We start from the raw sequence: 22,300 nt of genomic DNA, 5'->3' as shown, positions 1-22,300 counted from the left end.
GCACCCCAAGTGGGACTCCAACCTCAGACCCACCGGAGAGCAGGCCCCAGCCAAACCCACTGCACCCCCATCATGGGTTGATAAATGTTGATGAAACTGGGTGGCTGTCTTCTCTCTAACAGACACAAGATCATCTCTCTAAACACTCGGTGGCTCTTGGCAACGTTGTGAAAACCCGAGAGAAACTTTGACACCGTGTTCAATTCCAGGCATGTGTCGGACTGCAGCGGAGGGCAGTAGTTGACATTTGGAATAACAGCGATGATGAGGACAGGGCTCGACTGCTCAAAGGGCACAGCCTTCCACTAGCTGAATGAGAAACAAGCATAAAAGTCTGAATCAATTCACAGCATGACAACCGTAATGGATTAGAAGCTTTGCTGATTAATTGACAGACTTGGCATGACACGCTGCACCATATGCTAACAGATGGCTAACTGGATGAGGGGCCTAAAACCTCAAACTGACTGATGTACAGACTTACAGCGCTGACACCCAAGTGTGCCACTGTGCCACGGTAACCCCATATTGGGACACCATGCATGGCTGGGTCCAAGATGCTCCTTGCAGCGTTCAGGAAATCAGCAGAGTACATTCTGGGAGCAAATTTAGATTGTACCCCAAGTAACGCGAGGATGACATCGTAATACGAGTTTGCATTAATCGGCCATGTCCTATCAAGAACCTCAGCTACAGAGACAGATCGATAACAAACCTGGCCTACACCCGGACACATTCCTACACTCAGTCTGTCAGTGACCCCCAGCGTCCCCTCATTGATTTTTATGCTGTGCCAAGGAAGCGACTCTCATGACCAGACTGAAAATCAGCAGGGGCTCCGTCACTGACTGCCATCCCAATGTTTGTCACAAGCCTCCTTAATAACTGCTGAGACAAGGAGAAGGATAACAACATAGCCACAGCGCAACCTGGACCATAAATCCTGTCGAAACCATTCGACGTGGTGGCGTGTCCTTATATGACCCTCTTCTGGGTGACGGTCTTGTCCGAGAAGTTTTCCACCAAATGCTTTGCACTGGGACAGGAAATCTGCTCTGCTATTTCCAGAAGTGGTGCTTGGCTTCTCAGTGGATCATGTTAGATTTCAGGTTAAACGCATCTAATCACTGAGTGAGATACTTGGATAGAAGACACGGCCCAAAGGCACTGGGACCATCAGGACTAATACTTTGCCCTCTAAACAAGACTTGCTCTTTTCCTAGAGCATCCTGCTTGTGAAAAGACCCACTGAAGCGATATTGAGTCTATTCCCTGCAGCGAAAGCTCAGGGGAAGAGATGCCAATAAGCCAGTGGGGAACTTTGGAAAAGGTCAGAGTTGCTGCGCTGGGACTCAGACCCCCGGGGACTGAACAACGACCTCCCTCCGTGGCGTATGCGTGACAAATCCCCTGCTCTGAGCTGCTGCGTTCAGTCGTCAGCCAACGTGGCCGTGAGTCTCCGTCGCACAGAGGGGCTCCTCTAACAAGGAAGGCTCCCACGGTTTGGAGGCCGGTTAAAAATAAAAACAAAAAAATAGTAAAGAAGGGCAGAACCACGCTCTTTCATGCAGGTTTAATGGTCAGATCGCTCAAGGCTCTTCTAGAACTGCATTGCACTGGTTCTCACCGTGAGCAACGGCCATCCAAGAGTTGCGGAAACTACCGCCAGGGCAAAATTGTCTCCATCACAACCACAGAGAAGATCGCCGCACATCGTGTCTCTTGTCAAAGGGTGGAGGAAGCCTAATGGTAAGAAAGAGGATGAAAACACCACTAAGGATACGGAAGAAGTCAACGAGGCAACATGAGACCACCAGCCTCTTTAGGAGTCCTAGTCAACCTAAGCACAAAGAAAAGGACCACACCAGGGGCATGTCTAAAGGGGTGGCACGAGGTGGCACCGCCCCCCCAGAAATATGATTGCCCCCCCAACACCATTGGGCTAGAGTACTGTCAATTTGACAATACCCAACTCCATTGGATCAGTGTCACGTCCACGCCCACAACTCAATCAACAGCACCTGACTCCAGTTCAACACCTACCCTTTAAAAGACACTCTGCAGCTCCCAGACCTTTGTGGAATCTTGTCAGGGACAACTGCCCTTTCTCGCGGCTCTTCGTTCACGGCCTCCGGTTTCTGACTCTTCGCTTCATTTCCCGACCACGTCCTGTTCGCCATTCGACCGACCCTTCGCCAAGTCCCCTGACCTCGCCCATGGATCTTCGCTCTGACCCTGACCGTCGATCGACCGACCCTTCGCCTGTCCCCGACACCGAGAACTTGCCTCATCCCTCGGCTTGGGACGAACGACGCTGCACTTGGGTCCAGCCGTCCCAGGCCCCTATGTTTCGCGTGACGATCAGATTTGCGATGCGAAATCACAGTACCACGTTTTTTCAAAGAGGAGAAGAAACACGACTCGACCACAGACTACGTCTCTGTTCATGGTACGAACACACTCAATTAAATATTTTGAAATATGTGGACTGGGGAGTTGTCGTTCTCTGCTGCAATAGTTTGAGTAGATAACAGCAACAGTAGTGAGTGATGTAGCCTACCGATGGCGGAAAGTTACTGAAACCTCGATTGCCCAGGTAAAGACATCCCTCGCGGGTATAACGGCTTGAAAAGCTCTCAAGAGTCCCATTATAATATTACGTAACTACTTAGTTAGCTTAGCTAACATAACTTCGGCAGACTTCCTGTGTACCCCCCCACCATTCCACCTCATTTAAAAAAAAATCCTGAAATTGCCCCTAGACCACGCATATACCAGTTAAGGCTTTGGACTTGAAGGATGCTGGAAGATGCCAATTCAGGTTCCACAGAGGGCATTGCTTCCATACCCTTGATCAAGGCCTTCGTCTCAGTCTGTTTCAGGAAAATATCCAGCTGTTTCAATGGATAAAAGCGCCAATCGAGGAGCCGATGTTAACGAAACACATATCTTAAGTTGGAAGACAAGCTCTTATAACGCCGGTAACTGCCTCATCGCCTCCTCTGTGTGAAGAGATAACTTCTGCGCCGGCTAACGGGTCACGATTCACGGACACTCACTCTTTAATAAAGAGAGGCTCACCCCTGGGAGCGATGCCCTTTGAAATCAATCGCCACAATACAGACTCCGCACTTGAGTTCTGATTAGGTGTCAGCTGCCAGACCCATCTGACCAGAGGTGTCAGACACAAAAGAGGAGGGACGCATTTTCTCGGGCTCGTATGCGCTCATTACAGCTCGCCGGTCCTGACGAGAGCCCGGCTTCTTTTAACGGGCAGCGACTTTGTCATTTTCAAAAGCCGTGCTGACGTTGCAGGTGGCGTGCGGAACGTGCGGAGAGACGAGGTCTGAGCACTTCAGTCTGCTGCTCTCCGGCCCACCGTACGTCACCGTGGCTGGATGTGGCTCCTTCAAGCAACATCTCCTGCGCTCTTGAGACTGGCTGCAGTCTGAGTGAAACATCTGATGGGATTTGCTTTTAAACTGCTTAGCTGTCTGTCTTTTCCTCTCGCGTTCCAGTCAGTTTTGTGGGTGGCAAAACTGGAATACTGCAGCAAGTATGCCGGCTGTGACGGCTGCCTGGCGATTCTTACAAGAGGGCGTCGACTGGATTTCTAGGTTCAATTAAGCTTTATGCACGAACTCGTCATTCTTAGCGAGGCGCTGGGAAAATGGGAACGAGAACAGTTCGCAGAGACTCAAATTCACAAACTCCTGGTTTCAGGTCCCTTCTTGTCTCTTGCTTCAGGAGGGAATCGCCTCACTGTGACAAAAGAGGTTCTTATATATCACTTTTCCTCCGATCTCCTATGTGCTCGACAAAGATATACCGTGTTTTCTGTTTAAAAATTGAAAAAAACCCACATGCAGCTACTCATGTTATGTATACTGGTTTATACATTTACATTTATTTATTTAGCAGACACTTTTCTCCAAAGCAACTTCCAATGAACTCTATGTAGTGTTACCAGCCCACACACCTCATTCACCAGGGTAACTTACACTGCTAGATACACTACTTACACTGGGTCACTCATCCATACATCAGCGGGACACACACACTCTCTCTCTGTCAGTCACACACTATGGGTGAACCTGAGTAGCATGTCTTTGGACTGTGGGAGGAAACCAGAGCACTCAGAGGAAACCCACACAGACACAGGGAGAACATGCAAACTCCACATAGACTGAGTGGACATCAAACCCACGTCCTCTCGCACCACCCAGGCGCTGAGAGACAGCATCGCTACTCGCTGTCATATACTGTATATGACAAATTGACTATACTCAAAAATCACATTTGCATGCAAATCACTCCTGTTGTTGATGTGATGTGTCGATGAATAAATGTAAATTGTATAACAGGTTAAATTGTTGTCAGGGGGAGGGGACGTGTTGTTACCAGGGCTGTGTGTGTGAACACTATTATCAGAGAGAAAACCCTTTGTATGGTGTGAGTGATATGTATGCGGCGTAGTGTCTGTGCGATGTTCCATAGTGCAGAAGTGAAAATGTTCATGCGTTGTGTACATGTGGACATGTTTCGCCTACCCCCATGTGTCGTACGAGCCAGTGACGAAAACCGATTTGACATGTGACGTAGGAATGTCTCTCTTTCCTTTTCCTGCTGCAGAATGTATGAAGTGCTCAGCTGGTCTATAGAGGAGAACTTAGAACCAGGCTCTGACAGCTCGCGGTGACACTTGTGGTAAACCCCCACTCTTGCTGCGCATTTTTATTACGGAGGAGGTTCGTGCTCTGCCCTTCTCGACACGATGATGCCAAGACTGCCAAGACCTACAATTTAAACACACATAAGCAGAGGTGGTTTAGATGACAAGGATGGAGAGGAGTGTGTGGGTGGGCGGGGAATCCGGGGGGAGCTGTCTAGGTCTGTCTGTCTCAGAGCTTCACCTCAGTGTCCTACTGACCCGTGTACAAATCCAGCACAACTCAGAGTGCAGACGACAGTCCGGTGGAGGGCTGTGTGTGAGTGTGTGTGTGTGTGTGGGCAGGGGAAGCACCCTGGACAATAAAACAGCAAAATACCTTACAATTAAGCCAAGTGTGCTCTGACCGCTCATGTGTCATGATGCAGTCATGTACCGTATGTACCGTGCCGGTTAAGCGTAAACCGATTTTTCCCCTTCTCCGCCGAAAAGGGAACAGCTGAAGTCACGATAAGATGGCAAGTTTTATTATTAAGTCTTATTTCTCACTGCACACGTCTCCAGTCACAGCGGCAGCCAGAGCTCAATGTCATTTCTCCAGCAGCACACAGAGAGCTCCACAATTTCTCGTGAAGAGAAAATCTCTGCTTTTCATTTTCTCACTTCCCGCCACCCATATCTGTTACATCGGGTCTTTTCCCGTAGAAAAAGGGCAATGATGACAGTGCTTGGACACCGTCACATTAATCCCTGAACACCTCCTGATTCAGAGTGGCTCTTCCTGTCTCTCCCCATCACGCTGTGGACTGAGCTTCAGAGACAATGAAGCAAATGACACAACCACATCTTTTTTTGACTCTCCCCAGGAGAGCAGGTGGCCTGGATGACACAGCAGAGGTCCTGCGAAGCTGGTGGAGCTCTGTCACACAGCATCGATCTCGCCGTCTCCCAGCATGCATTGCTGTGAGGGCTACGACGCATGCAGACGCTTCTCTGGGAGTGAGGGCTCCAGCCTAGCAGAGCATCAAGAATCCAGGAACCCATGCAGATATCAGGAGGAGATGGCCGAGTGGTTAAGGTGATGGACTGTTCATCCGTTGAGCTCTACGGGTGTGGGTTCAGATCCCATTCTTGTTGATGGTGCGCAGGGTACGTGTGGTTCTAAGAGCTGGTGCTTAGTGGTTAAAAGTGGTGCCTTTGGACTCCAAGGTTGCAGGTTCAAATCCCACCTTCAGCTGTAGTACCCTTAAGCAAGGTATTTACCCTAAATTGCACCAGTAAAACTATCCAGGTGCATAAATGTGTAAATAATTGTAAGTTGCTTTAGAAAAAAAAAAAAAGCAGATAAATGTAAATATCATCACTGCTGGCTCCACTGTATCCTGGGAGAAGGAAACCCATGAGTCCATAACCAGGTTCTGGCTGCTCATTCTCCAGACTCAAACACTGGACTCAAGATGTTCAGATTTTTTCAGATTAGTTGGGTAGAGATTGAGGGGGGAGAGCTGGTAGTACAGTGGTTAGAGTTGGATCTGAAGGTTGCAGGTTCGATCCTCACGTCTGGCTGTAGTACCTTTAAACAAGGTACTTACCTTAAAATTGCTCCAGTAACATTACCCAGCTTGTAAATCGTAAATAACTGTAAGCACATTAACGTTGTCGCTTCGGAGAAAAGCATCAGCTCAGTGTAAATGCAGGTCCTAACATCCTACTGTGCACCCCCAAAGAGGGCAGTGAATCTGGTGAGGTGCCACTGAGAGGTATGTGTTCTAATCCCTGATGGTGGTAATAAACCTCACTACAGAAGAGTTTGCCGCAGAGTCCATTTTTCCCCCGGTGCACTGTCTGTGGCGGGGGGTTGGGGGGGTGTTCCATTATCGGGTGCTCCTGGGGTCCTAGAAAGTCAGAAAGACGATGTCCCCCCCCCCCACAGAGCTGCGATAACAGACTACAGGACTAATGCGCTCCTCTAGCTGCGCCTTGACAAATAAACCCTCAAACGAGACGCGACGGTGGAACCGCTCTCCCCAGACCACAGCTGTTTGCTCCGCGCCTGCTGGCAACGGCCGTCACACGCGTGTCAACAGCAACCATTAATTGAACGTTTTCTGCGCAGGACGGAGGAAAACGGGAGGGAACGTGCACACGAAAGTCCAGTGACGGAAGCAGAAGCACGGAGCGCTCGGCCTCGTACCCCGTCAGCGCCGGAACTCGCCGGCTGCTCCCTGAAATAGCAGCAGAAGTCGTTAGACTGTCAAACATCAGCGTTCTTACAGCTTTAGGACAACATTGCAGAAACGCCACTTTTTTTGGCAAATAGACACACGTACAAGGAAGTTCTGCCCTTAACTTGAAGCATAAAACGGCTTCGGCTGGTGACAGAATCAAAGTAGCTCACTTTCAAAACGGCAGGCATGGTGAGATACTGTGGTACAACTGGTGCGTTCAACCCCCCACTATCCAACTATCATGCATTTTAACTGGGTTTCTCATCATTTTTAGCTTTTTTGCTTAAGGGGCTCCAATGATTAATTCACACACACGTCTACAACTCCTTGTCCCAAGCGGGGTCGCGGCAAACCGGAACCTAACCCTGGAACACAGGGCGCAAGGCTGGACGGGGAGGGGAGGGCACACACCCCAGATGCTGCTGCAAAGCACCCCAAGCAGGGCTTGAACGCCAGATCCACCACCCAGCTGGCCCCGACCAAACCCGCTGCTCCACCACACTCCCCATATGATCAATTTATCTATCTTTCATTGATAACGACTTGCCTAATGCAGTGTGGCCCAGAGCCTATCCCAGAAGCACAGGGTGCTATGAAGGGTACACCCTGGACAGGATGCAAGTCCATCAAAGACCCTTTTCTGCTCATATATGTAAACCGTAATTCATGCACAGCAGGCAGCACGATGGCACAGCGAGTAGCGATGCTGTCTCACAGCACCAGGGTGGTGCGAAAGGACATTGGTTTGATCCCCACTCAGTCTGTGTGGAGTTTGCATGGTTCCCCATGTCTGCGTGGGTTTCCTCCAGGTGCTCTGGTTTCCTCCCACAGTCCAAAGACATGCTGGTCAGGTTCCCCCATAGTGTGTGAGTGACAGAGAGAGTGTGTGTGTGTGTGTGTGTTCCACTGATGTATGGATGAGTGACCCAGTGTAAGTAGTGTATCTAGCAGTGTAAGTCACCACAGTGAATAAGGTGTGTGGCCTGATAACACCACATAGAGCTCATTGGAAGTTGCTCTGGAGAAAAGCATCTGCTAAATAAATAAATGTAAATACAGGAGCACTCAATGCCACTACCACTACACAGAGGGAGCCTTCTGTGAAGTGACTCCAGGATGGGCTCCTGACCAGGTCAAGTGGTTGGCAAAAGTAGGTGTGTTTGGGGGGCAAAAAATTGCTGGCCGAACACCAGGAATATTTCTGCTTTCTGAATGCTCTAGTATCTATCCTTTGTCACGTGCGGCGAAAGCGCCGCAGATCTCCAGCTCCTCTGGGACTCCCCAAAGAGTAGTTGACGTTTCAGGAAGCTACAGCTGCCCAGGGAAGTCTTGCACGCCGCTGTTTTTTCCGAAAGCCGCCTCGAGATGTTTTTTCCTGAAATCCCTTTCTATGCCACGGAACCTGTGGCAGGATATCCATCGGAGCAGCGAACACAGTTCAGGGCAGTGATTTGCGCCTGAAGGCTGCGGGTTTGAATCCACTCTGACTGCTACACCTGCTGTTGATGTTCAGTTGTACCAGAAAGCTCATGCTGCACAGAATCTTTTGCTTTTAATGGGAAAATGCAGTTGTAACGGATGGAACTTCAAAGAGCGGGATTGAAAACGTACCGCACCGTATAAACCCAACCCTGTCCGACGCATGAGATGGATGAGGATCAAAGCAAGCAGCCAAACCAACAGACAACGCTATCACAACTCTGCCGAAGTGAGAGCGCAGCTGTGACATCCCAGCAGGGCTTTAAAAATGCTCAGAGACGGTGAGACAGCGTTTATGTGCTTGACGGCACGTGTGGCTCGAGGAAAGAGCGCGGCGCTAGATAGACGCTTCCTCCGCTGGGCCCATCGTGTATCTGAGCCGTGCAGCATGGGGGGGGTTTGGGTTGGGGGCAAGATAAGGAATTTGGACGCTTACGCTCGGCGTCGGTTCCCCGCTGATGTGCGCGGCGTCATCGGGACAAAGGCAGGAATGTGCGGCTGCCAGGAAAGATGGGAATGTTCATTGTGGAGAACTTCCTGAAAAGTGCTGGAAGGACATCAGAGATGAGACACCCTAAAGTCATCCTGCAGGCCCTACTACACACACACACACACACACACACACACACACACACACACACACACACACATTTTCAGAACCGCTCGTCCCATACGGGGTCACGGGGAACCGGAGCCTACCCGGTAACACAGGGCGTAAGGCCGGAGGGGGAGGGGACACACCCAGGACGGGACGCCAGTCCGTCGCAAGGCACCCCCAGCGGGACTTGAACCCCAGACCCACCGGAGAGCAGGACTGCAGTCCAACCCACTGCGCCACCACACCCCACACACACACACCTCATCTGAAGTCGCTTGTCCCAAGTGAGGTCACAGCGAGCCGAAGCCTAACCCGGCAACACAGGGCGTAGGGCTGGAGGGGGAGGGGACACACCGAGGACAGGATGCCAGTCCGTCGCAAGGCACCCCAAGCGGAACTTGAACCCCAGACCCACCAAAGAGCAGATCTTGACCAAACCCGCTGCACCACCGCGCCCCCACGGTCCTACTATCCACCACAAAATTACACTAATTTTAAAATAACAGCGCGAGAAGCAGGAGCGTGTGCCCATTGCGTGCGAGACAACGTGTGCCGGTGTGCGAGTTGAAACACAGGATGGGTTCGATATAGAGTCTGAGTAGGACGAGTCCATTAGTAGGTGACCGCGGTCTGAATAACAAAGACTGAACAAAAGTTCTCATCCGCAAGGGAGGTGTCGTAGTGCCTGGCCATCTTCTCACGCTCCCTCGAACCCACCCCCTCTGCCGTATAGACGCCATCAAATCACAGCTTCCACCATCGGCCAATAGCTGTGCCCGATGAGTCCTCAGCTTGACAGGTTTCCCTTCACTTTCGCCCATGACTATGAACACGCCGAGCAGATTCCTTGCTTCTACGAAACTGGCACAAAAAAAACCGTGGCTTGTTCGGCGACCTTTTTCCCCGAGCAGTGAAAACCTACAGCCATGAGTTGCTCTTTAGTTGGACGATTGAGTGTAACTCTTAAAACCCTTAAAAAGTTTCAGTGAATCAGCTTCTGGAGCTGCACTGGCCTGACAGGGGAATATAAAGGGAGGGTTGGGGGCTTTTGTCTTCACGGCGAGGGTGCCTCGGGGGGCCGGAAAGCGGGGGCCGCGCGCTGCTGAGGAGTGACACTAAGCATAAAAGCACTCTGCCTCCACGGCTCCCCAGTGTCTTTGGGATGGGTGGGGTTGGGGGGGGCACTGGCAAAAGAGCCCTGAGCTCAGGACACACACATTTCAAGGCACTTGGGACTGTCTGGATGTGGCAGTTCAGCAGGTCCTCATCGCAACAAAGGCCAGTCCTGCCACCGATGGCCCAAAGACCTCAGACGTGATCACTGCCCTTGTTAAAGAGGCTGAAAGCTGCGCCAGCAAAGCACCACCGTACGGTACGGTACCGCGTTTCCGATTCGCACGTGCCCCAGTCGCACCCCTTTCCCCCAGATCTTCGAGAACCTGGAAACATCGGTGAGCTCTACAGCTGCGATTCAGCGGAGCCGGAGGACCACGTCAATCTTAAGCCTATTAACAACACAAGGTTAAAAAAAAATCCCGCGAGTAAATCTCATTACCTCAGTCATATGTTGTCTCGGGGTCTCGAACAGCAGATCGGCTCAGCGGCCGATTTATGTTCCGAAGGAGCTGTCGCGGAACGCATGGGGGGCCATTTCATGCTCCGGGTTGTCTTTGTGGCCCACGCTGGAAAAACCAGATCACAACACACAACAGACAGCGCTCCTTCTCAGGCTTCGAACTCAGCGGGTTCCAGGGTCGGGGTGCGTCCAGTGCGGTTTGTCCCCTGCGGTTCACCGGAGCGCAGATGGCCAAACTTCACAGGACAGTAAATAGACTGATGGCCCGTGGTAAATGTGATCTAGAGGAAACCCCAGATGAGGATTCTTGGTACAGTGGGCAAATAATTAAGATGTAATATAATGCAACGCAACGTAATGCAATAAATCAGACCTCGTTTGACTGCAATTTAATTACAATGATGACTGATTGTTTGCTCCGGCAGGTTTCCTGATGCCGTAGGCTGCCGCCTTCCTCTCCATAATGATGCACTTTGGAGACCGTTTCAATCTTCTCCACAGATCTCTCGGAGTAAATAAGCTCATTTGCAACACAAGCGGCAAAGGAGGAAAGGTTATGAGTAATTACGCACTTTTCGAGCAGGAAGACAAAACAGATTCGGGTCTGTTTCTGAGGACTCGATAGGGAAACCTCCAGAATGGCCTGGAAGCCGAGTCCTTGCTGTTCGTCATAGGATGCTCTCTCCGGACTCAGTGCCGCGCACGAAAAGATGCATGCTGGGAAGCCACAGTCCTCCCATTAAAATGTATTGCCCTCGTCTTTCGAAATTTCACAAGCGACTCTCCCAACATGCTTGATGCATAGCATCCTTCGAAGGGAGGGGTTCCATGAGGTTTTCATTGTTCCAAAAGCAAAAACCAACGCAGTTCTTGGGCTGCCATGTGCTCAGCGCCTAAAATCAGAAATATCATTCACCATCAAAGTAGCTGGAGCTGCTGCCTTGCAGCTGAAGGAGTTGGGTTCAAATCCCACCTTTTACTAGAGCACCTTGGAGCAAAGGTACTTACCGTTAACATAATCGGCAGAAACTTTTCTCCTTAACTTTACTAAGATGCTTAGAATGATTTACCCATTTATACAGCTGGGTAACAATAGGTAAGTATTTTAGTCAATGGCACTATGGCTAGAAGTAGGATTTGAACCTGCAACCTTTTGAAGTGGGACAGAGCAGGGTTATAGAGCAGGGTTACAGGGGTGTGGAGACTGTCCCATGAAGGAAGGTCATTAGGTGGGGTATAACCCTGAACAGAATGCCAGTCCATAGCAATGAAATCACACACACTCATTCGCTTACTAACACACACACACCACACAAAAGGGGTAATTTAGAGTCAATTGAAACATATGTCTTTGGGCTGTGGGAGGAAACACACTCAAATACGAGAAGATTATGGAAATGCGTTGCCCTTGTACACGACAGAGCAGCAGTAAACCACTGGCATTTCACTCCATTGTTCAACCACATCCAACCGAGGTGGTTAAACAAGCACCAAACCATCGGTACTGGGAGGGTATCTGAGCTCCTGCAGGACTCTCTCCTCCAGGTTTGCGGAAGCTATCGACAGCACAAGAGTGAACTATGGTAAAGACGAGGTCGGGGGCAACGCGAGGAGACGGGCGGGAATGTTGGCGTGAACGTTGGAGGTACGAGCTGCTGATGGTGCTGCAGGAGTTGCTGTGATTCCAGTTTACCGAAGGGACACGGGGACAGTGATGGAGACCGGGGTGAAGGACAGGCTGGTTATGAGTCACCTCTGTCTCTCCCTTTCTATCACTCCTCATCTCTCAACAACCCATGTGATTCCCTGGTGACAGGACCACAACTTCACATATGCACGCCGGCCTTAAAATGCAGGAACGGAAAGGCGGCTGCGCGCACGCTGAGCTTCGCCGGATTCGCTCTAGTCTTTTCTTCTGCCGGCCTGTGGAGAATCCAATCTGGCAGCTGTAACGGCAGAACGGCGCAAGGGCCCCGGCGTTTTATTGCTCGGAGACTTTAAAGGTGAAATTCCCGCCGACGAAGGCCACAGGGTTTTCTCTGTGCGACGGGAACCCTGTCCACGGCAACCTTCCTCAAAATCCCCGAAGCAGAGCGGCTGTCTCCATGGCGACCCTGCGAGCGCAGGCATCCCGCCGGCAAAAGCAGTATCGGGCGCCGTCATGTCACGGCACCCGGGTTTCGCAGGGAACGGCACGACTCGCAGATTCGACGGAACGATTAGACGGTGTAGGACAAAGCTCATTTGCGAAACACGTGCTCCATCGGGCAATTCAACGTGGTTTATCTTCTCGCGTTATCTGACCGCTTTTAAAGCTCCACAAACGACGTAGGAGTTGCTTGACTCGGCGAAGGCAGGGCGTAAGAGCACGGGCGACACCTTCATTCGCAGGGACCATCAGCAATTTGAAGCCACGTACATCAACACAGCACAGAAAAGGGCTTCTCTTCACCAGAATGAGCAGTCAAGCAACCGCTCTACTGTCACACACACATCACACACACGAGGGGCTGCTTACTATTTAGTCAACATGTTTATCCAAGGTGACTTGCAGTGATTGATACACCACATTTACTCACGTGCCTGATGCTTCTCTCCAGAGCGACTTACAGTGTTCAGCTACTTAGTTATTTACCACAAGTTATTTATACAAGGGTTGGGGAAGCCTGTGAGGGTAGGTCACGTACATCTAGGAGTCTCATTTGCTTCTCTGGTCCGATGGGTTTTGTGGCCTCAGTTGTGTCACGCGGAACACAGGGAGCCGGGACGGCCGAACCCAAGCGCAGCGTTGCTCGTCTGAAGTTGAGGGAAGAGGCAAGTTCTCAAAACCAGGGACAGGCGAAGGGTCGGTCGATCGGCGAACGGGACAGGAACGAGGATCCGTGGACGTGGTCGGAGAGCAAAGCAAGGAGTCAAAAAACCGGAGATCGTGAACGGAGAATAGAGTAAGTGTGTGTGCGAAGTAACGCGAGGAAGGGCGGTTGTCCCAAACGAGATTCTGCAACGGTACGGGAGCTGAAGAGGGTCTTTATAGGGTGAGCGATTAATCAAGAGCTAGCGCAGAGTCAGGTTTTGTCGCTTGTGTTGTGGGCGTGACAATGAGGAGGATTTGGGCTAAGAAAATAAGAGACATGTGGGCTGCTATAGAAGGCTAGTACTTGGGCAGAACGCTCAGTAAACCTCAGGCCAGGAGAAAGAATGTGGTCAAATAAAAGATGGACCTTATACTTACAGCTGGGTAATTTTTACTGCAACAATTCAGGGTGAGGGCTTCGTTCCAAGGCACTACTGCAGGAGGTGAGATTCAAACCTGGGTCCTTCAGGTCAAAAGCCAGCAGCTCTAAGCACTACCCTACCTGCTGCCTCGGTTCAAGCTGATGCTGAGGTGAAGCAGACCTGCTGCTGGGGAATGGCAACGGGGAGCTGCCACTAGATCACGGGACAGAGCAGAGTGGTGCTTCTGGGAGACGGCCGCTGTGCAGATGAGAGGAAATGAGGTAAAGATGAAAGGGAAGGAGAGATGGAGTTTGTCAGATAGGTGACATGGAGGCCAGTGCTGATGAGATGGAGGAGGCTGGGAGAGGAAACCGTGGCCTCCTGATTAGCAGGCGACACAGAAGAGAGCAGTAATCACTGGTCCCTCCGGACCCTCGCAGCCCTTCGGCAGATGGTGCCGTCCGTCCTACTTCCCTCCCATCACCGTCTGAGGAAGCGCAACTCCGAGGGGGATGAGCTTCTCCTTAGAGCATCACACATGTCTAGGACCAGCCTCCTGAAAGGCTTCTTAGGACCTTCTAGCTTCTAGCATCTGCTCTTTGACTCATCTGGAACGAAGGAAATCTCTTCTGCCAAGTCCTTATCTCCAGCTGTGATCTTTGCACGGCAAACAACACGTAGCAGGACATTTCAAACTATTTTCCTCAAATGGTTCAGGCCCTAAACTCTCAAGGCCGCCAAGATGACGCCAAGCAGTACCATTGCATTACATACAGCCATTTCAGACAGTTAAGAATGTTCCGGGGGCATCACAAGGCAAGACTTAAATAGGAGGAGTCTGAAAGAACGCGGACAGATTAACACACACACACACACACACACACACACACACACACACACACACACACAGAAACCACTTGCCCCAAGCGGGGTCACGTTGAACCGGAGCCTAAACCGGCAACACAGGGCGCAAGGCTGGAGGGGGAGGGGACACACCCCGGACAGGACGCCAGTCCATCACAAGGCACCCCGAGCGGGACTCGAACCCTAGACCCACCGCGGACAGATACACTCAAACATTTCCATTAATCAATACGTCTTTCAGGTTAAAAGAACTGAACGCCAATTACAGTTTTGCCTATTTATAAATTGGATGTTTGTATAAAAGCAATGAAAATAAGGTGAGAAAGGTTTTGATAAAGCGCTCGCTGGGCTCGAATGGGCAGAAATCCACAATCTTACAGCAACATCCATGAGACTGAGCAAAGCAAAACGAACTAAACGAACAAAGACAAAAGCCAGCAAGCTCTTCTGAATTCTAATTATTTTTCACCTTTTTTTTTTGACTTCTGACAAAAGTCAAAGCGATGCTCTACAGCGCAAACCTTAAATGACGAGATTTTATCTCCTTGCGTTACATTATTGAGCAACTTCACACATGCTGTCATATAATAAATGAAACCCGTTAAAAATTTACATGCTGGCCCTTCATTCTTTTTTCGCCGATGCCGACTTGTTTTCGCTCCTTACTCAGGGGCGCAGCGGTGAAGTCCCTCCTAAAACCAGAAACCTTTCCGAGACCCAGGCCAGACGCAGGTCCTTAGCCGCTGTGCTCTCTGCTGTGCTGACATAGCATTCCGGTAATTTTCATACCAACACCGAGGGACTGAATCCCTCAGGCTCCCGTGGCCTTTTGGGATCTTTGGTTAGAGACACAGGTGCAGGAAGCGCTAACGAAATGAAAAGCCCTTTCAGTTAATGGCCCATTAATACACAGCTAAATAGGCATGGGCTGGGGTGAGGGGTGAGGGGTGTGGGGTGGGTGTGGGGGGAAGCCTTGAATGTGGAAAAACACCTCCGCTGCCCGCCAACAGTTATTAAAATGACAGGCCTTGCTGAGCCAAAAAAAAAACTTCACTTATGGATAAGATATTGATCTGCCTGACGACTGTATAAAACCGAAGGCTTGAGGGAGCGTGTTTGGTGTTCGGTCAACACGAGCGGTGCGCCAACACAATATGTCAAATTTAAATCTTAAATTGATCGAGCAGGCGTTTAAAAAAAAAAAAAAGAAAGAAAAGGTTAGATATAAATATGATGAAGACATGGCCGATTTCCAGCTTGTTTTCAAAGAGTAACTATTAATAGAAACCGATACATCTGAATGGATTTAATCATTAAAAGGGTGAAGGATGTATAACCCAACAATATTCTGGCACTGTGGGAGAGTCCTAAGCACTCTGGAGACAATGCACACTCATATTTTACCAGTTCAGCTGATGTGAAGTAAATTGAAACTCATCTAATCGCTGGGAGGGGAGGTTTGGATGGGTTTTTGCTGATATGAAAGGTGCAAAATGGACTTGTAGAGGCATTTTAAGAATGTCGATATGAATTGTGTCACCCCATCACCCCCGAGGTTGTCCGGTTCCAGCAGACGGCTTTCAGAAGCCATTTGGATCGACCGCATGATGACAGTTCCATCCTGCCTACACGCAACCAACCCGCCTCCTGAGTGTCATCATCTCTGGTGGGACCCAGGTTCCAGCCCCCAGAATCGCTCTCGTTGACACCTTGGCTCTATTGCTTTGTGGAAAGTCATGTCCACTATTCTATCCCAGGATTGCAGGTGGCGCCTCTCTTAACCAACAGATTACCTCGGAAGTCCCGTCGAAAACAGTACAGCTGTTTGCGGAATCATTTTGTCGAACTTGCATGTGCGGTGAACGTCAAAAGTTTGAGTACGCTTATTGGAAATTGCCTTTTTCTCTGCAAGGTATTCAGTTAACGATGGCGAAATTAAGTGCCATGTGTCCCCAGCTCTTCTGCAGCAGTTCCTAGAGATGCAGAAGATGTGTGTGTTGCTTTGCTCCAACTCCACTGTCAAGTTCATCCCACACAGGTGTTGCCCAGGTGTCCCGGGTGGACTCACACTCTTCACCGGCGCTGCACACACTGCACAAAGCGAAGGTAAGGGAGTCGACAGCGTAGCACTGAGCCAGTGAACGGGTGGTTTCGCCCATCAGAAGCTGAGCTTTCCCTCCTTCCCCTGAAGCCGCAAGAAGAAACGTGAAACAGCACCACTGGCATCCCCGCTGTACCCCACACTTCATTCAAAAGATCTCGCATCACACAGCATCACTTGGCTCTTGACAAACTGCACTTGAAACTGCTGCTCGCACCTCGTGTTGCCTTTGATTGGAGCCTGACTCAGAAGTTCAGATTTAATTTGATGCTTCGAAGTGGCGCTTGATGCACAAGCCGAGGGAGTTTTTCTGGGCGCTCGTCGCTTCTTCGGATGGGCGTTGCGTGTTTATCAAAGCATTCCCCACGGAAACACGCAAGCGGTTGCCTATGGCTTTCTCCGCCAGCACTATGAAAATGTTTGCACTTCACAAAAATCTTCCTTGATGCTCGTCCGTCTTAGCATCTGAAGAGCACTCGCATGAAAATCTCATTAACACAAAGTCAGCGTCAGTCTGCAGGTGCTGTACTTAATAATCTCAGCCACTGGGAAAAAAGGTGAACATAACAGCAGACATGTACCCAAGGAAGGGCTGATTAACCTAAATAGAGGCTGGAAAATGAGAAAAAACTGGCTGCTAACCTATATGCAAGTTGCTTTTGATAAAAATAAATCTAAAATAAATCATTTAGTACAATCAATGAGATGGGCAGTAGGTGGGCGTAGGGGTTAGGGCCGTGTCCTTGCAATCTGAAGGTCCCTGGTTTGAATCCCACTCCTGCTATAGTATCCGTAAGCAAGGTACTTATCCAGAACGGATACAGTAAGAATACCATGCGTAGGAATAAGTAAATCACTGTAACGTTATCTAACAGCTAAAAATATATACTGTATTAATAATGATGATCAAAAGACACCACCAAAACTGAGTGGATTTTATCTGGACTAGTGGACGAAAGGCACCTTGAACATTAACATAATATTCTAACAGGATATTTTACTCCGGCACTCTATGGTCCAGAAAGGCCAAATTCTAGCCAGTAAGGCATGTGCTCCACCTGCTTCTCTTTCCAACACACGGAGCACCATCCAAATGGAATTTCACTGCATCGTCCCACCCTGTGATATAAAAGGTTATTTAACCACGGAACGTGTCGGCCATTGTTGCTTTGGCAAACGTTCCCCGAGTCACATGACCTTTGCAGGAGGTCCGGTACAGGGCGCGGTGCAAACGGATTTTAGCAGCCCTTTCTTTCACCTCTGTGGACTTCCTCTAATCCTATTCGACTCAGGCATTTACACAACATAAAAAGTGCTAATTAATCCCAAGCGACAAAACCACTCTGTCTCATCGTGGTAAGCCTCCGAGAGACAATAAAACTCTCTTTTACTCTATAACTGGAGTCAAGAGAACGGAGTTTGCACTTAGTGTACCGCTGGAGCCACTCTCATACTCCACCCGAGAGGAAACACATGTTGTTCACCATGCAAGGCACTTGGATGTAAGTAACTCCTTCTCACAGATTACGCTCAAACCTACAGCCATTTGTCCAAAATAAGGGTGTTTAAAAAATACTCTCGTGTACCTGAAAGCTATAAAAAAGGCAGTTTTGCATTTGGTGGTAGAAAGGCAACTCCGAAACTATGAACCCTGATCTCAGACCCAAGATTCAGCCCTGACCTTCTTACATATCAATCAATTTCCAACATTTATTCATGTCACTCTTAACAGCATTAATGCAGACTGCTATCAGAGGCTACCAAAGATGTTCAACCTCATGTGTAGCTCATGGCATTTAGTGGATTTACATAGCAGGGTATTGTTATTGTAGTAATTCAGAGTAAAAATGTTGCTCAAGACCAGTCAAACCCTAGTGTTGGGTGGGTCTTGAACTGGCACATTTCAGGTCAGAAGTCCATGTTCTACCAGATGTCAGAAACGCTCATCCATTGAGTTGGATGTGAGCTGCCATCCCAGAATTTGCACTTTACCGTGGGCCTCCGATCATCTTCACTTGAAAATGAGATCCAGCATGTAGAGGAATCATGTAGCCGAGATCCTGAGATACAACGTCATCTCAGAATCGGTTACTGAAGGCATCCGCCTGTTTTCATCAGAGTGTAAAATTAACTCTAGTTGTAGAGTGTAAATAGATCAGACTACACTATTTGTTTTTATTTGCTCACTAGCGGACGTATCCTGCCACACCTGGGAAGCGTGTGTTTGTCAATCATCAATCACTCGACAGTGTTGTGGATTCCAGCTTCATATGGCAGGTAGTGGCGAACTGCAATGGTCAACGGTCTGATCAGTCAGGTCACGAGAGGAACAGCTCAGCTATAGCGCTCTTAACCCTTATACTTAACCTGAATTGTCCCAACACTAAAATCCCCAGCTCTACAAAACCTGATTAAATTGTAAGTAACTCTGGATGACGAGCTGCCCGAACAATACAACAATGACTGTTCTTACTCAACGTCTTTTCTCCTTCCGAAAGCCGTTAATTACCAAAAAGCAACAGTTTTTCTGAATTTTCCTTCCAGAAGTACGGCGGGAACCTCCTGGAACCTCCTGGAAACTGCCCAGCATCTAGGCCGAAAGTTCACGAACACGAAAAACATCAATGAATCAAAAAGCGGTTAATAAAAGCGAGCGTGGATTAAAATGAAGCAAGGTCACCCTGCCAATATTTTTCCTTAAGTGCTGAAGGAGCATTAAGAGTATTGAACTGGTGCTGAGCTGCAGGATTACTCAGCAGACAGAAGGCAAGAAAAAAAAAAATAAAAGAAGGCAAAACATATGGAGGGAAAAAAAAATCCTGTTGTCCCTGACCTGGAACCAGCCCACTTTGCAAGTATAAAATAAAAATGAGCTTGTGCTCTATAGAGGGGGTGACAGAGCACCAGTGGGCCCAGGGTTCCTGGGATGAGCCGGTGGGGGCGGCGGCAGCGGCGGAATGTGAGGAATTCCCCTGTAAACACGTCTGTCCTCACGGTCCGTCGGGCCGCGCTCTTGTCCGCCCCGCTCATCAGCCCCTCTAATCACCCTAATCGCCCTCCCGCCCGACACACATCTCTTCCTGCAGGCCGCAGCGGAACGACGCGGCAGCCCTAACGCTCGAGCGTGGAGAAGACAGGACGAGAGCGTGGAGGGCGCCCGATCGGGGCCACCCGGCCGACCCCTGCTCCGGCAGCGCGGCAGCTAGCGGACAGACGGGCGGAAAACCGAGGAGTCGAGCGTTAACAGACATGGAGAAATTCCGTTCCGCTTCGCCGATGAACTGCGCTCCCTCCTGAAGTGCGCTGGTCAAAGCGATGTAAGGTGGCTGTGGTTTCCTCACCTTGCTCGTTCCAAGGATCCTCTTTGTTTAACACAATTGGGCTTCGGCCAAGGTCGGGGGGGGTGGGGGGGTGGAGGGACTCACGGAGCTTTTACATGCTCCTTCTGGGTGAAAAGTAGAACTTTTTACCATGCAGGCCCTCCATGTGAGGTCCAGTTTACTGCTGCAGGTGATGCTTGGGCTTTCACTTCCAATGACATCATAACAGGTCCTCAACTTTTCTGTTTAAACTGGACAGTTTAAGAACCTGAAGGATTAACATATGAGAAACACACACACACACGCAGGGACTTAATACTTCAGGATGCCGACTGAACGCGGGGATGAATTTTCCGAAGCTGCAAAGTGACATGAAGTGACTCATGTGCACTTTAGCAACAGGTGCTTTGAAACAATGGAGTTTTTGTCTTTCTATCAATGTTTGCACAGCTTGGTGGTCTTTCCCAGAAGTGAGGATGGCTAATTCCACAGAGACCCCTCCTGAGGAACCTGAATTCCAGCCCACTCTGTACCAAGCACCAGAGCTGCTTTATGGGGCCCCGCCGAGGAGCTCACCGCTCACGGGTTGGATCACAGACCTTTTATCACCAGATATGGTCCGAAACCATGATCTAGGACAGCGTCTTTGCACTAAAACAAATGTGGAAGCAAAGAGAAAGCAGGGATTTTGGTCAGCTCCACTGACTCCTATCCAAGTCTGATGCTCTTCTGGTTTGATTCTGCTGGAACAAGATCTTCAAGTACAAGATCTTTATACTTCAACATCACATATTTAGCATTTTGCACACATAGATAGGCAAATTACAGCAACCATACTTGCAAGGCTTTTGAAGACTTTTCGCTGGTTCTGGGGTGTGTAACAGCAGTTCTTCACAAGGATTTCCCCAGAGACAGATTAGCGCAATCCCTCAAACTGCAGCAGGGCTCTTTGAGCAGAACTAATTCTGGATAAGACTCGGCAGAGTCCATAAAGCTTGTCTCGACTTTGCTGGGACACACAACATGAGCGTGAGGGTAACCCAAGTGCCCCAGTCACGGTCACGCAGTATCGTAAGACCCACTGGAATCAGGGTTCTACTAACACTCCACAGGGGGGTTATAGCTAAAGCTCTGGGTCATAGCAAAGGTCTTCAAGAGTATAAGTAGAATCAAAACCTTCATCTCAGCAAAATAAGAGCACCAAACTCCTTGCTAGTTCCAAACAATACACCACCCACATTGCAGTTTTAGACATGGTAAAAAAAATACAGCTTCAGTAGGGTTTGAACCACAAGGTGTTTCCTTGGTGAAACCACCAAGAGAAAGTTACTTTCAACCTCCAGAAGACAAATTCCAATTCTATATAGACATATGGGGGCGCAGTGGGCTTGACCGGGTCCTGCTCTCCGGTCGGTCTGGGGTTCGAGTCCTGCTTGGGGTGCCTTGCGATGGACTGGTGTCCTATCCTGGATGTGTCCCCTCCCCCTCCAGCCTTACACCCTGTGTTGCCGGGTTAGGCTCCAGCTCCCCGCGACCCTGAATGGGACAAGCGGCTCAGACAGTGTGTGTGTGTGTGTGTGTATACATATTATATTATATATGAATATATATATATTTTCTATATACTTGTCTGACTGGAGTGCATTTACGTGTAGTTACGGTGTTCCATTCTTGATTCAAACAGTTCCAGAAATAGTTATCGTTATTCCTTCCTTGAAGCAACTTGAGACTCAGAAGTTAAGGAGATGTGTATATTAAAATATAATTGCTGTTTAGCATTATTAAAGACAAAGAAACATCCATTTACGCCCAGGAATCATAATGGGCAACATTACAGCTGGTTGAAGACTCACAGCAAAAATTTAAATTTCATACCATCAGAATATTAAGAACAAAATATGGGAACAATTAGCAATTATCATTAGGAAAAAAAATGCCCATAATTACTGCGGAATTCTGCGGATGTGACATTAAAATAAATCTCAGTTTGATGAATAAGGGCAGAGGCTGAAGTTGCCTGGTTCATCTCACAGAGCTCAGGCTGCAGGTCGGCTGATACCCCACCCTCACCTACATGCCCAGTGTATGTGTTGCACTATGCTGTACACACACCACTCACACGCACACTGCACAGAAATACTATTATTAATCTTTTTTCTGCTGGCTCCTTGTTACACAAACAAGTTCACAAACATCAGTTTACCCATTTATATAACAGAGTATTTGTACTAGAACCTGGGGTAAATACC

At 49.2% G+C, this 22,300-nt stretch overlaps 1 protein-coding gene across 3 annotated transcripts in view; it reads right to left on the bottom strand.

Annotated features, from left to right (window-relative positions):
- The window catches only part of LOC108937784 (transmembrane protein 108-like), a 46,565-nt gene that overhangs the window by 22,388 nt on the left and 1,877 nt on the right, over window positions 1-22,300 (bottom strand). The window contains exon 2 of one of the 3 annotated variants that reach the window (XM_018757939.2): window positions 8,813-8,923. The exons of 1 other annotated variant lie outside the window; for it this stretch is intronic. The gene's annotated coding sequence lies outside the window, so the exon portion shown is untranslated. The remainder of the gene's footprint in view (window positions 1-8,812; window positions 8,924-22,300) is intronic. One more of the 3 variants, XM_018757940.2, reaches the window with a different exon arrangement.

This window comes from Scleropages formosus, chromosome 7 (genome assembly GCF_900964775.1).
Source record: "Scleropages formosus chromosome 7, fSclFor1.1, whole genome shotgun sequence".
Taxonomy (NCBI): Eukaryota; Metazoa; Chordata; class Actinopteri; order Osteoglossiformes; family Osteoglossidae; genus Scleropages; species Scleropages formosus.
This window is presented reverse-complemented; position numbering and strand designations above follow the sequence as displayed.